Raw genomic sequence first — 12,502 nt, 5'->3', positions numbered from 1 at the left:
CAATAGCCATGCAAATTCAGACAGTTAAAGAAGAAATGAACAAATCTATCAAATATTTGGCCAGTCAATTGGAGGCAAAGAAAGAGGAAATGGACAAAATTCTCAAAGAAACACAGGCAAACATAGCCAAACAAATAGAGACACAAGTAGAGATACAATTAGTGGCATATAGAGAGGAAATGAACAAAAAAATATAGACCATCCACATTCAAATTTGAATCACATTTGAATCCACATTCAAACAGATGAAGGAAATGGTGCAAGGCATGAAGACAGATTTAGAATCAATAAAGAACACAAACTGAGAAAACACTGGAGGTGGAGAACTTGGAGAAAAGATCAGGAACCACAAAGATAGGGATCACCAACAGAATGCAAGAGATGGAAGAGAGAATCTCTAGAGCTGAAGATACACTCGCAGAAATTGATACTTCGCTAAAAGAAAAAGTAAAATCAGAAAAGTCCCAAACACAAAATATCCAAGAAATCAAGGATGCCATGAAAAGACAAATCTAAGAATAATAGGAATCAATCAAAAAGAAGACTCCAGGCTCCAAGGTCCAGAAAATATTTTCAAGAAAATAATAGAGGAAAATTTTCCCAACTTAAAAAAAGAGATGTCCATAAATATACAAGAGGCCTACAGAACACCAAACAGACTAGAACAGAAAAGAAACTCATCATGTAACATCATAGTCAAAACACTAAATCTACAGAACACAGAAAAGATATTAAAAGCAGCAAGAGAAAAAGGCCAAGTAACATATGAAGGTAGACCTATCAGAATCACACTGGACTTCTCATCAGAAACTATGAAAGCCAGAAGGGCCTGGGCAGGTGTCATGAAGACTCTAAGAGACCACAGATGCCAACCAAGACTATTATACCCTGCAAAGCTTTCAATCAACATAGATGGAGAAAACAAAGTATTCCATGTCAAAACTAAATTTATGCAATATCCATACAGCAAACCAGCCCTACAGAAGATAGTAGAATGAAAACTCCAATCCAATGAAAACAACTTCACCCAAGAAAAAATAGCATACAGATACTATCCCAACAAAAATTAAAAGAAAACAATCAATGAAACACAGTAAGATTACCGACTCTAATATAAAAGGAACTAACATTCATTGGTCACTATTATCTATTAACATCAATGGACTCAACTCTCCAATAAAAAGACACAAACCAATAGAATGGGTGCGGAAACAGGACCCAACATTCTGCTGCATCCAAGAAATGCACCTCTGCAAAAAAGATAAGCACTACCTCAGAGTAAAGGGCTGGAAAAATGTCCTTCAAGCAAACAGACCCAGAAAACAAGCTGGGGTAGCTATCCTAATAGCCAATAAAATAGACTTTCAACCAAAATTAATCAAAAAAAGATGAGGAGGGGCACTACATTCTCATCAAGGAAAAATCCACCAAGAGGACATCACAATTCTGAACATCTGTGCCCCAAATACAAGAGCTCCTACATTCATAAATGAAACATCACTAAAACTTAAATCACACATCGATCCTGACACCTTAATAGTGGGAGACTTCAACACCCTACTTTCACCAAGGGACAGATCATCTAGACAGAAGCCTAATAAGGAAATAAAGGCACTTACAGAGGTCCTAAATCAAATGGACCTAATAGATGTCTACAGAACTTTGTGCCCAAACTCAAAAGAGTATACCTTCTTTTCAGTACCTCATGGAACCTTCTCCAAAATAGACCATATAGACAAAGCAAGCCTCAGCAGATACAAGAAGATTGAAATAACCCCCTTTATTCTATCTGACCATGGACTAAAGCTGCACTTCAACAAAAATGGAATTAGAAAAAAGCCTACAAGCACATGGAAACTAAACAACTTGTTGCTCAATGATAGATGGGTTAGGGAAGAAATAAAGAAAGAAATTAAAGGCTTCCTAAAATTCAATGAAAATGAAGGTACAACAAACCCAAATTTATAGAACATATGAAAGCAGTGCTCAGAGGAAAATTCATAGCACTAAGTGCCTTCAAGAAGAAATTTGTGACATCTCATACGAGAAACTTAATGGCCTAACTGAAAGTCTTAGAAAAAAAGAAGCAAATACACCCAAGAGGAGCAGATGGCTGGAAATACTCAAACTCAGGGCTGAAATCAACCAATTAGAAACAAATAAAACTATTCAGAGAATCAATGCAACCAAGAGCTGGCTCTTTGAGAAAATCAACAATATAGACAAAACTTTACTAAACTAACTAAAAGGCAGAGAGAAACTATCCAAATTAGCAAAATCAGAAATGAAAAGGGGGACATAACTACAGACACCGAAGAAATCCAAACAATCATTAGGTTGTACTACAAAAACCTATATGCCATGAAATTCGAAAATCTAAAAGAAATGAACAATTTTCTTGATAGATTCTGTCTACCAAAATTAAGTCAGGATCAGGTAGAAAGACTGAATAGTTTTATATCCCACAATGAAATAGAAGCAGTCATCAACAGTCTCCCTTCCAAAAAAAGCCCTGGGCCAGATGGATTCAGTGCAGCATTCTACCAGACCTTCAAAGAAGTGCTAACACCAATTCTCCTCAAACTATTCCACAAAATAGAAACAGAAGGTACATTACCAAACTCATTCTATGAAGCAACAGTCACCCTGATACCTAAACCACACAAAGACCCAACAAAAAAAGAGAACTTCAGACCTATCTCTCTTATGAACATTGATGCAAAAATACTCAATAAAATACTTGCAAACCGAATCCAAGAACACATCAAAGATATCATCCACCATGACCAAATAGGCTTCATCCCAGGCATGCAAGTGTGGTTCAACATATGGAAATCCATCAAGGTAATCCACCACATAAACAAACTGAAGGAGAAAACCCACATGATCATCTCCTTAGATGCCAAAAAAGCATTTGACAAAGTCCAACACCCATTCATGTTTAAAATCTTGGAGAGAGCAGGGATACAAGGCACATACCTAAACATAGTAAAGGCAATATACAGCAAGCCTATAGCCAACATCAAACTCAATGGAGAGAAACTTAAATCAATCCCACTGAAATCAGGGACAAGACAAGGCTGTCCACTTTCTTCATACCTCTTCAACATAGTACTTGAAGTCCTAGCCAGAGCCATAAGACAAGTAAATTAGATCAAGGGGATAAAAATCAGAAAGGAAGAGGTCAAAGTGTCATTATTCCCCTATGATATGATAGTATATATGAGCGACCCCAAAAATTCAACCAGAGAACTTCTTCAGCTGATAAACACCTTCAGCAAAGTGGCAGGATACAAAATCAACTAAAAAAAAATCAGAACCCCTCCTGTATAAGAAAGACAAAAGGGCTGAGAAAGAAATCAGGGAAACAACACCCTTAATAATAGCCTCTAATAATATACCACTAGTAACATAAAGTACCTTGGGGTGACACTAACCAAGCAAGTGAAAGACCTGTTTGAGAAAATCTTCAAGTCTCTGAAGAAAGAAATTGAAGAAGATAGCAGAAGATAAAAAGATCTCCCATGTAGATTGGTAGGATTAACATTGTGAAAATGGCCATCCTGCCAAAAGCAATCTACAGGTTCAACACAATTCCCATTAAAATACCAACACAATTCTTTACAGACCTTGAAAAATAGATTTTCAGCTTCATATGGAGAAACAAAAAACCCAGAATCTCCAAAACGTTCCTGCACAACAAGAGATCATCTGGAGATATCGCCATCCCTGATCTCAAGCTGTACTACAGAGCAATAGTAATATAAACTGCATGGTATTGGCATGGAAGCAGAAAAGAGGATCAATGGAACCATATAGAAGACCCAGAAATAAACCCAAACACCTATGAATACTTGATTTTTGACAAAGAAGCCAAAACCATTTAATGGAAAAAAGACAGCATCTTCAACAAATGGTGCTGGTCCAACTGGATGTCTACATGCAGAAAAATGAAAATAGATACACATTAATCACCCTGCACCAAACTAAAGTCCAAGTGGATCAAAGACCTCAACATAAAACCAGATACTCTAAATCTGTTAGAAGAAAAAGTGGGGAATACCCTTGAACTCATTGGCACAGGAGACAACTTCCTGAACAGAACACCAACAGCATAGGCTCTAAGAGCAACAATCAAGAAATGGGACCTCATGAAACTGAAAAGCTTCTGTAAAGCAAAGAACACTGTCATCAGAACAAAACGAGAGCCTACAGACTGGAAAAGGATCTTCAGCAACCCTATATCTGACAGAGCGCTAATATCCGGAATACATAAAGAACTAAAGAAACTAATAAAACAACAAATCAAGCAATACAATTAAAAAAATGGGGTAGGGAGCTAAGCAGAGAGTTCTCCATAGAGAAATATAGAATGACAGAGAAACACTTAAAGAGATGCTCAACATCCTTAGCCATTAGGGAAATGCAAATCAAAACAACCCTGAGATTTCACCTTTCACCTGTCAAAATGGCTAAGATCAAAATCTCAAGTGACAACACATGCTGAAGAGAATGTGGAGAAAGGGGGGACTCTCCTCCATTGCTGGTGGTAATGTAAACTTGTACAACCACTTTGGAAATCACTCTGGCGCTTTCCCAGACAATTAGGAATAATGCTTTCTCAAGCATTATTTGTTGTTGTATACAGTTGTATACAGCTATACAACTCCTAGGCATATATCCAAAATTTGCTCAAGTAGACAATAAGGACATTTGTTTAACCATGTTTGTAGTAGCTTTGTTTGTAATAGCCAGAATCTGGAAACAACCCAGATGTCCATCAGTGGAGGAATGGATACAGAAATTGTGGTATTTTTACACAATGGAATACTACTCAGCAATTAAAAACAAGGAAATAATGAAATTTGCAGGCAATTGGTGGAACTTAGAAAAGATCATCCTGAGTGAGTTATCCCAGAAGCAGAAAGACACACATGGTATATACTCACTGATAAGTAGATACTAGACCTATAAGATAGGATATATATACTAAAATCTATACACCTAAAGAAGCTAAACAAGGAGGAAGACCAGGGGTAAGAGGATCAATCCCCACTTAGAAAGACAAAGGGGAAGGACATTGGAAGTAGGAGAAAAGACGAAACAGGACAGGAGCCTACCACTGAGGGCCTCTGAAAGACTCTACCTAGCAGTGTATCAAAGCAGATGCCGAGACTCATAACCAAATTTTGGGCTGAGTACAGGGAATTATATGAAAGAAGAGGTAGTTTTAGTAAGACCTGGAGAGGACAGGAACTCCACAAGGAGAGAAACAGAAGAACCAAAATATCTGGGCTCAATACTCTTTTCTGAGTCTGATACTCCAACCAAGGTACATTCATGGATATAACCTAGAACCCCTGCTCAGATGTAGCTCATGGCAGCTCAGTGTCCAAGTGGGTTTCCTAGTAAGGGGAAGAGGGACTGTCTCTGACATGAACTCAGTGGCTAGCTCTTTGACCACCCCCTCTGAGGGAGGAGCAGCCTTGCCAAGACACAGAGGAGGACATTTCAGCCAGTCCTAATGAGACCTGATTAAGCTAGGGTCGGATATAAGGGGAGGAGGACTTCCCCTATCAGTGGACTTGGAGAAGGACATGGAAGGTGATGAGCAAGGGAGGGTGGGATTGGGAGGGAATGAAGGAGGGGGCTACATCTGGGATGCAAAGTGAATAAAATGTAATTAATGTAAAAAAATAAAAATTTAATTTAAGAAATTTTTTTTCTCACATAATACATGCCTTTCCAAAGCCACGATGATCCAGCCAGTCCTCAGTTCTGTGCGAGCTGAAATAATGAGATGTGTGTTGAGTCATGGCCTCTCTTTTCCTGTGTTGATGGCACATCTCTTCAGATCACCTACTGGTCTTCAGTCAGTGAGTCCAGATGCTAGATGGGACTGCAAATCTATAGAAGGACTTTCTGTCTTCCCTTCTTTTCATTCTTCAGGGTGTTTGTAGTTTGTTCATCCTTTCAGTTGTTCTTCATAGCTCATTTGCTTCCATTATGGCAATTCCATAGACACAGAGATACAAGCACAGATGTATTTATCCAAATATTCTTTTCTTACTGTTTTCAAGCATCTTTCTCATCCTCTTAACTTTTTGACATCTTGTTCTTATTCTATTTATAAGTTATTGGATAAATAAAGAAGGAATAGCTTTCTATGCACACATTGCAGAAAAGCAAATATTAAGTTATGAAATGAAATAAGATATGAAAAAATAGCATTTTCTCCTATGATTATGCTATATTATTCTAGATTTCCACTCTTACCCACTTTTATTGAAACTACTTTACATGGAGCAATATTTTATATAAAAATTTAAAGTCTCATATCAATTAGTCCTTGTCTATATTTACATTCTTTTACTTATTTATTAGGGTTGTACATGGAGGACAGATGACAACTCTTATCAGAGGAATCTTTTTGTCTCTTTCTACCACGTGGGTCCCAGTGATGGAACTCAGATCTCAGGCTTGGGCAGCTGAGCCATCTTGTTTGCCCATCTTTGCATTGCTTAGGTTATATTTAGGAAGCTATATGTATGTACATATTTGTATATGCATGCAATAACACTTTTTCAAAAGTTACCATAATTTCAATGTTTAGTCTTTATTCTTTGAGATGCTTTTGTTACATTATTTTTTAAACAAAATTTACTTAAAGCATAAAACGAAAAAAAGTTTCTCAATTTATATCTTTGGTTTGTTGAACCAAAGCAGAGCAGATATGCAGGAGAAAATGAATGAAAACATTAGCTGACTTATAATATCAGACCCTTTAATTAACAAGTATGTACAACAGCATTCATCATGTTTGTTTAGTGAATTTCTAGTCTCCACAACTGTGTTTGATAATTTCACATGATGTGAGTTTTTTTTTCCTGAACAAATTTGGGTGCTAATTTTATTTCTTCTTATTTAAATAAGTAGAATAAAAATTAAAGCCTGTCTTGCAGAGCCACTTGAAGTAAAATGCTCTGTCTGATAGAACTCCCATAAGAAAATGCCACTGGGAGTGCATCCTTTCATTCACAGTTCCTTTTCTGAGGCAGACAGCAAGGAAAACTCAGCCAGACTAAATGCTCATTCTTTTTTACCTTTTGTTTCATTTCTTCTCTTTCCTTATCCCTCTCCTCCTCTCTTCTTATTCCTTCTCCTTCTTGTCCGTGTCCCATTCTTCCTTCATCTCCTCCTTCATCTTTACCTCCTTAAACAGAGCCTCTCTGTAGGGGCAACACTGGCCTAAAGATTGCTACTGAAACTTCCTCTTCTACTCAGCCTTGCTGACTGCTGGATATGGGCATGAACCCCAGCCCTAGCTTACTCTGCATGCATAGTGTTTATTTTGAAAAAAAAAAAATCAAACTGGTGTTGCAAAGTCTAGTGGTAGTGCTGAAAAGCACAAAGAAAGTCTCAGACCCCAGGAGCTTCACTTTAGAAAGGGAAATAATTTCATGTAGTGGTGAGTGGTATTAAGGCTGATACTGTTTTAGGCAGATATTGAAGTCCAGGGGCCACCCACTGAGATTTCTAGATTCTCTTGTCCCTGAACAGTGGTTTGTACAGAGCCACATAGACAGTAACTGAAGAAAGAACTATTTAGAGAGAACAGGGAGGGTTGTCGTAGGCCAGAGATGGGGGAAGGTCACTGGCTCAATGATGTTCATGCTGAGCAGACTGGGTCATTTGTACTGCATGGATTTTTACTTCATGCCTCAGTGTGGAGGGGTTTCTAGTCTGGCTTCTTTTCTATGCCAATTTTGACCACACTCTCCTGCTACATTATCGAGGGCCATAGAGAAGAGACCATTGAGAAGCTGAAGAGTGAAGCTGAGTTAAGAATAGACAGGGGCAAGTAGACCTTGGTAAAGATTGTGATCATCAAAGGGGGCAGGAAAGTTTAAAAGCAGTGAGGTTTAGTGTGAGTGGCATGTGAGACAATGGAGACAGTGCAAGGCCAGTGGCTAGTGTTCCAATCAGTCAGACCACATACGGCCTCTGCGTTATTTTAAAGAGAATGCAACCTTAATGTTTACTCAAAAGAAACAATGGAAAAAATTCATCTATGTCACATAATTCTGAGTTAGAACTAGGAACAGCCATTTGAAAAATTTCTTTGTCACATGGTATAGAGGGGGAGTCCATTTTCAAAGGTGAATGATAACAGCTGAAGAGATCTCCAATGAATACCATAAGTAATCTAGAAGACAGACCCTCATGAATTAAGTTGACACCACAATTACTCTCTGAGAATACGAAGAAAATTAGGTCATCCCTTGAGAAACCAATGAAAACAAATTGACATACTATTATTGAGATCCTCAACTGTCAGGCAGATTTTTACATGTAACTTTGCACCTTCAACAATCTAAATAATTAGATATGCCATTCAGCTTCACTTCACCAGTAAAAGTTAGCATCACAGATATAAATTTGCCCTAGGATCCAAAGCCCTGGGATAGTGGGAATACATTCCTACTTGGGTCTGGCTATTTCAAGAGGAAATTTCTATTGTGCAGTCATGCATTGCTTACAGAAAATTTATTTAATCTTTATTAAGTGACTTGCACTAGTTATTTCACGTATCATGAACCTGTGCCCTAGGTCAGGAGAAAACTGTAAATTATTAAGATATTTGCTTGGAGGAAGTATTATTTGCTGTCTTAGAGGGGGCCTGGTCACAGCATAACTGGGTGATCCAAAGACAATTATGGGTGGTAGACTTCTAATTGTGTTCATGGAGGGATGATGTCTCTCCAACAGGGGAGATCTTCAAACTTGTTTTCTTAATTACCAAGGTATCTGAAAATAATCACACCTACATGAGGGGATTAAGGAAAACTCCGTCTCATTGGGGCTTCCTTCAACCATGATTGATTGTAAGTATGAAATAGTAACACATATACACAGTTGTTCCTGAGTATTTATTTCTTTAAAAGAAAGAATTTTATAATTTCTCAAATTATATTTTGTTGAATATTATTGTTTTGTTGGATGTTAAGATGTATTACAGCAAAAATGGTCTCATGTTGAAATAATGTTTAAATTGTTAGTTGACCATTGTCAAACTTTAATTTTAGGGTTATATTTCTTGGTGTTACTGGAACCTTATCCTGGGTTCTCCTTGGCTCTTTTGTTCTTGTGTCTCCATTCAAAGAATTCAGATAGAGTCTAGTGGAGAAGGCAGTAGAGGTTTGTTATAGAGTAGTATGACTCACTCTCATGGGTGGAGCCTGAAGATATGCCAAGGGGCCATCATCCCATCTGTACTTTAGACTTGCTGACGCTAAAGTCTCTGAATGGACCAGATTTCTGCATCTCTCCATTTTCTCTCCAGATGACTGGCATGCCCATTTGAATAGACTCTAAAAGGAGGCGGTGATGTTAGGGCTTTGTTTCTTATCAGAAGGACTCCATTGAGAAAATAATCCCATAAAGTCTAAGGCTCCTGGAGCCAGGTTTAGATAATTATTGATTAATGACATTCTAGTAGTTCAGGATGCCACCTGTTCCCCCAGGGCCCAAGGTCACATTCCTTTAATGGGTAATTAGAGCCCAGTAGTTCCAGTCTGTGGTTCTACAAGCTGCTGCATGTGAAGAAGAGGTCTAGATCCATTATATCTAACCCTGCTGCCTTATAGCAGGATACTACCTACCTTGTCATAAGACTTTTAAAAAATGACTCATTTATTTGTAGTGTGTGTGTGTGTGTGTGTGTGTGTGTGTGTGTGTGTGTGTATGTGTGTATGTGTGTGTGTACCTTTGAAGGCCAGAAGGTATCAGATCCCCTGAGGCTGGTTTACAGGTGGTTGTGAGTCTTCCTACATAGGTTGTGGGAACTGAACTCTGGTCCTTTGCAAGAGCAAGGTATGCTCCTAACAGCTGAGTCATCTCTCCACCCCCACCATTTAATAGGCACAGTATTATCTTTGCTTTTTAGGGAAGCTCTAAACCTATTAGAGCAGAAATTCTTTACACAAGCATTGGTGCTTCTCCAAAGGACTCACTAACTGTGGAATGTGAATCTCCGGCATCACAAGACATTTATTTTGGTTCCTGTACTTATTCTCAAGGCCTGTTGTTTTCACCTCTCCAAGTATTTGTTGTAATGGGAAATAAATGATGACATGACACAGCCTATGAAGGCTTTTGTCATTTGTCTTGCATTCAGTTTTTATTCAATGAAAGTCAACTTTGACTAGATAAACATGTCATGAATCACTCATAATGGGAAAGCAGGTTATGACTATGAGAAAGAAGGAAATGACCAGAAAGTAAATGGCACTCACCCTGTGTCTTGAAAGCAGTTTCTGTCCATGCTTCCTGTTTTATCTAGAGGGAGCAGCCAGGATCCCTCCATGACCCAGGCACTCTGCTACCATCTTCCTTTATTGTCCCGGGCACCTAGAGCTGCAGCCAGCCACTCTGCAGGCTGAAGTCTAAATGTCAGGTTTTCATCTTTTCACCACAGTCCCTTGATTCAGGCAGAGGCTTCAGGTCTTATTATGTAGCTGCATAGTCTCTTAGTCTCTTCTATGTGTCTGAAATTTTGAGATGAGTTCATTATATACTAGAAATGACTGTATTGCTGTCCCTTATTTCTTTCTGGAAGCCCAGAGGTTGTACAGCGCAGACAAATGCAGGAGAGAAGTGCCCTTCCCAAGGGGCCTGCACATTGCTCCATCTGCACCTGGCATCTCTTCCTAGTTTCTTTAGTAGCTGCACTCTCTCTTCCAAAGTTTCATGGACACGGTTTCCTCTTCACCTTAATAATCTGCACACATTTCCCACTTGTAAGCATTTCCTTATCCATTTCCTGGCTAATTCTTAACACATATGGTCTCCACAACTGACCTCAGAGCCTGCCTTTCCTGGCCATGCATGTCCCCCCTCCCTTCTATCACACTTGCTTAAGAACCCCTCATGTCCTTGTGAGGGGCCGCTCTAGCAAAGATGTTACCATGAGATTTACTTTCATTTCCCTCTAGCTAGGTTTCAAGCTCCTGACAGTAGGAGCTACATTCTACTTTCACCTTTCCCAGATTAAAGCCATTGGTAAACAAAAATTCTTTTTTTTTTTTTTTAAATGAGACTTCTGCTGGTCCTAGAGGGCTTACATTGCGTGTGTGTGTTGATGGTGTTTGCATGGAGGCCAGAGGTTAACCAGTGGGAACTGATATTCTCTCTGTCCACCATCTCAGTCCAGACTGTTGAACTCAGATTGCCAGGCATAACCGCAAGCACTTACCTGCTGAGCCCCCTCTCCCTGGCAGTGATATATCAAACACTTTAACTAATATAGAGTAATGAAAACTTCTTATCTTGCTTCCCCACACAGTGAACATCCCCGTTTACACATCTACATTCTGATTTCCATTTAGAAATGTTCCTGGCTTTCTGAACTATCTCTCTTATCACTCGTGGTTCTGGTTGTATCTCCTCAATACTGATTTCTATTAACTTCTATTTCATTTTTTTTTTTACTTTGTAATATGTAGCTTATAAAACATGTCATGTATTTTCTATCCCTAGGTGGACTATGAAAATTTCAAGGTCATTTGTTACCTCTTTCTGACTTCAAATAAATGTTAAATGATCACAGTTTTGATACTGTGACTCAAGTCAATGTTTTAGCTTTATTGTGTTCCTGTATGTGGATATTTTCTGTTGTTGTCAGTTCATTTGTGGCTCTGGCAATTGACCTTCTGTATAGAGCTTTCTTTGTTCATTCTTTATTTTAATGAACCAATTTTTTTCATCCTATATTAATGAGTGGCCATTTGAATTTTGGAGAAGACATCACTAAAAACAAAGAGATTAAATTTCCTGCTTTGATGCACTGAGAACTGATATAGTAAACAAATACCAAGCTACAGTGTTCCACTGTTGATGAATATATTGGGGCAGATACTCCGGAGAGATGGCTCGGCTGTTAGGAATACTCATTGCAAAGGGAGCCCACCTTATCCATCTCAGCTCACCATGTTGTATCCGAGCTGAGCATGTCCTCTTCCCTTTGTGGCATGGCAAAGCAGTCCCTCCTGGGGGAAGTAATAGAAAAACTGGCAGGAGAGTCCATGTCAGATAGAACCTCCTCTCCCCTTATTAGGGAACCCACAAGAAACCTGAGCTTCCCATCAGCTAAAACAAGGATACAAAATGAATTTAAAAAATAAATTAATTAATTAAAAACAAAAGAAAACAACAAAAAAAGAATACTTATTGCTCTTGCAAGGGACCTGGATTCATTTCTCAGCATCCACGTGGTAGTTCACAGCTATCTATATCATCTATAAGTCCAGTTCACAATCATCTATATTATCTGTAAGTCCAGATCCAGGGGATCCAGTGCCTCCTTCTGACTTTTGTGGGCACCCGAGCACACACAGTACACATACATACATACAGAAAAACACTCATACATATAAAGCATAAAACAGTCTATTGTAAAGAACACATAAAATGAAAGAATAGAGAGTAATTAGAGAATTGCAAT

Source organism: Psammomys obesus, unplaced genomic scaffold (assembly GCF_907164565.1).
Source record: "Psammomys obesus unplaced genomic scaffold, mPsaObe1.curated_primary_1811, whole genome shotgun sequence".
Lineage (NCBI taxonomy): Eukaryota > Metazoa > Chordata > Mammalia > Rodentia > Muridae > Psammomys > Psammomys obesus.
Note: the sequence above shows the minus strand (reverse complement) of the source record.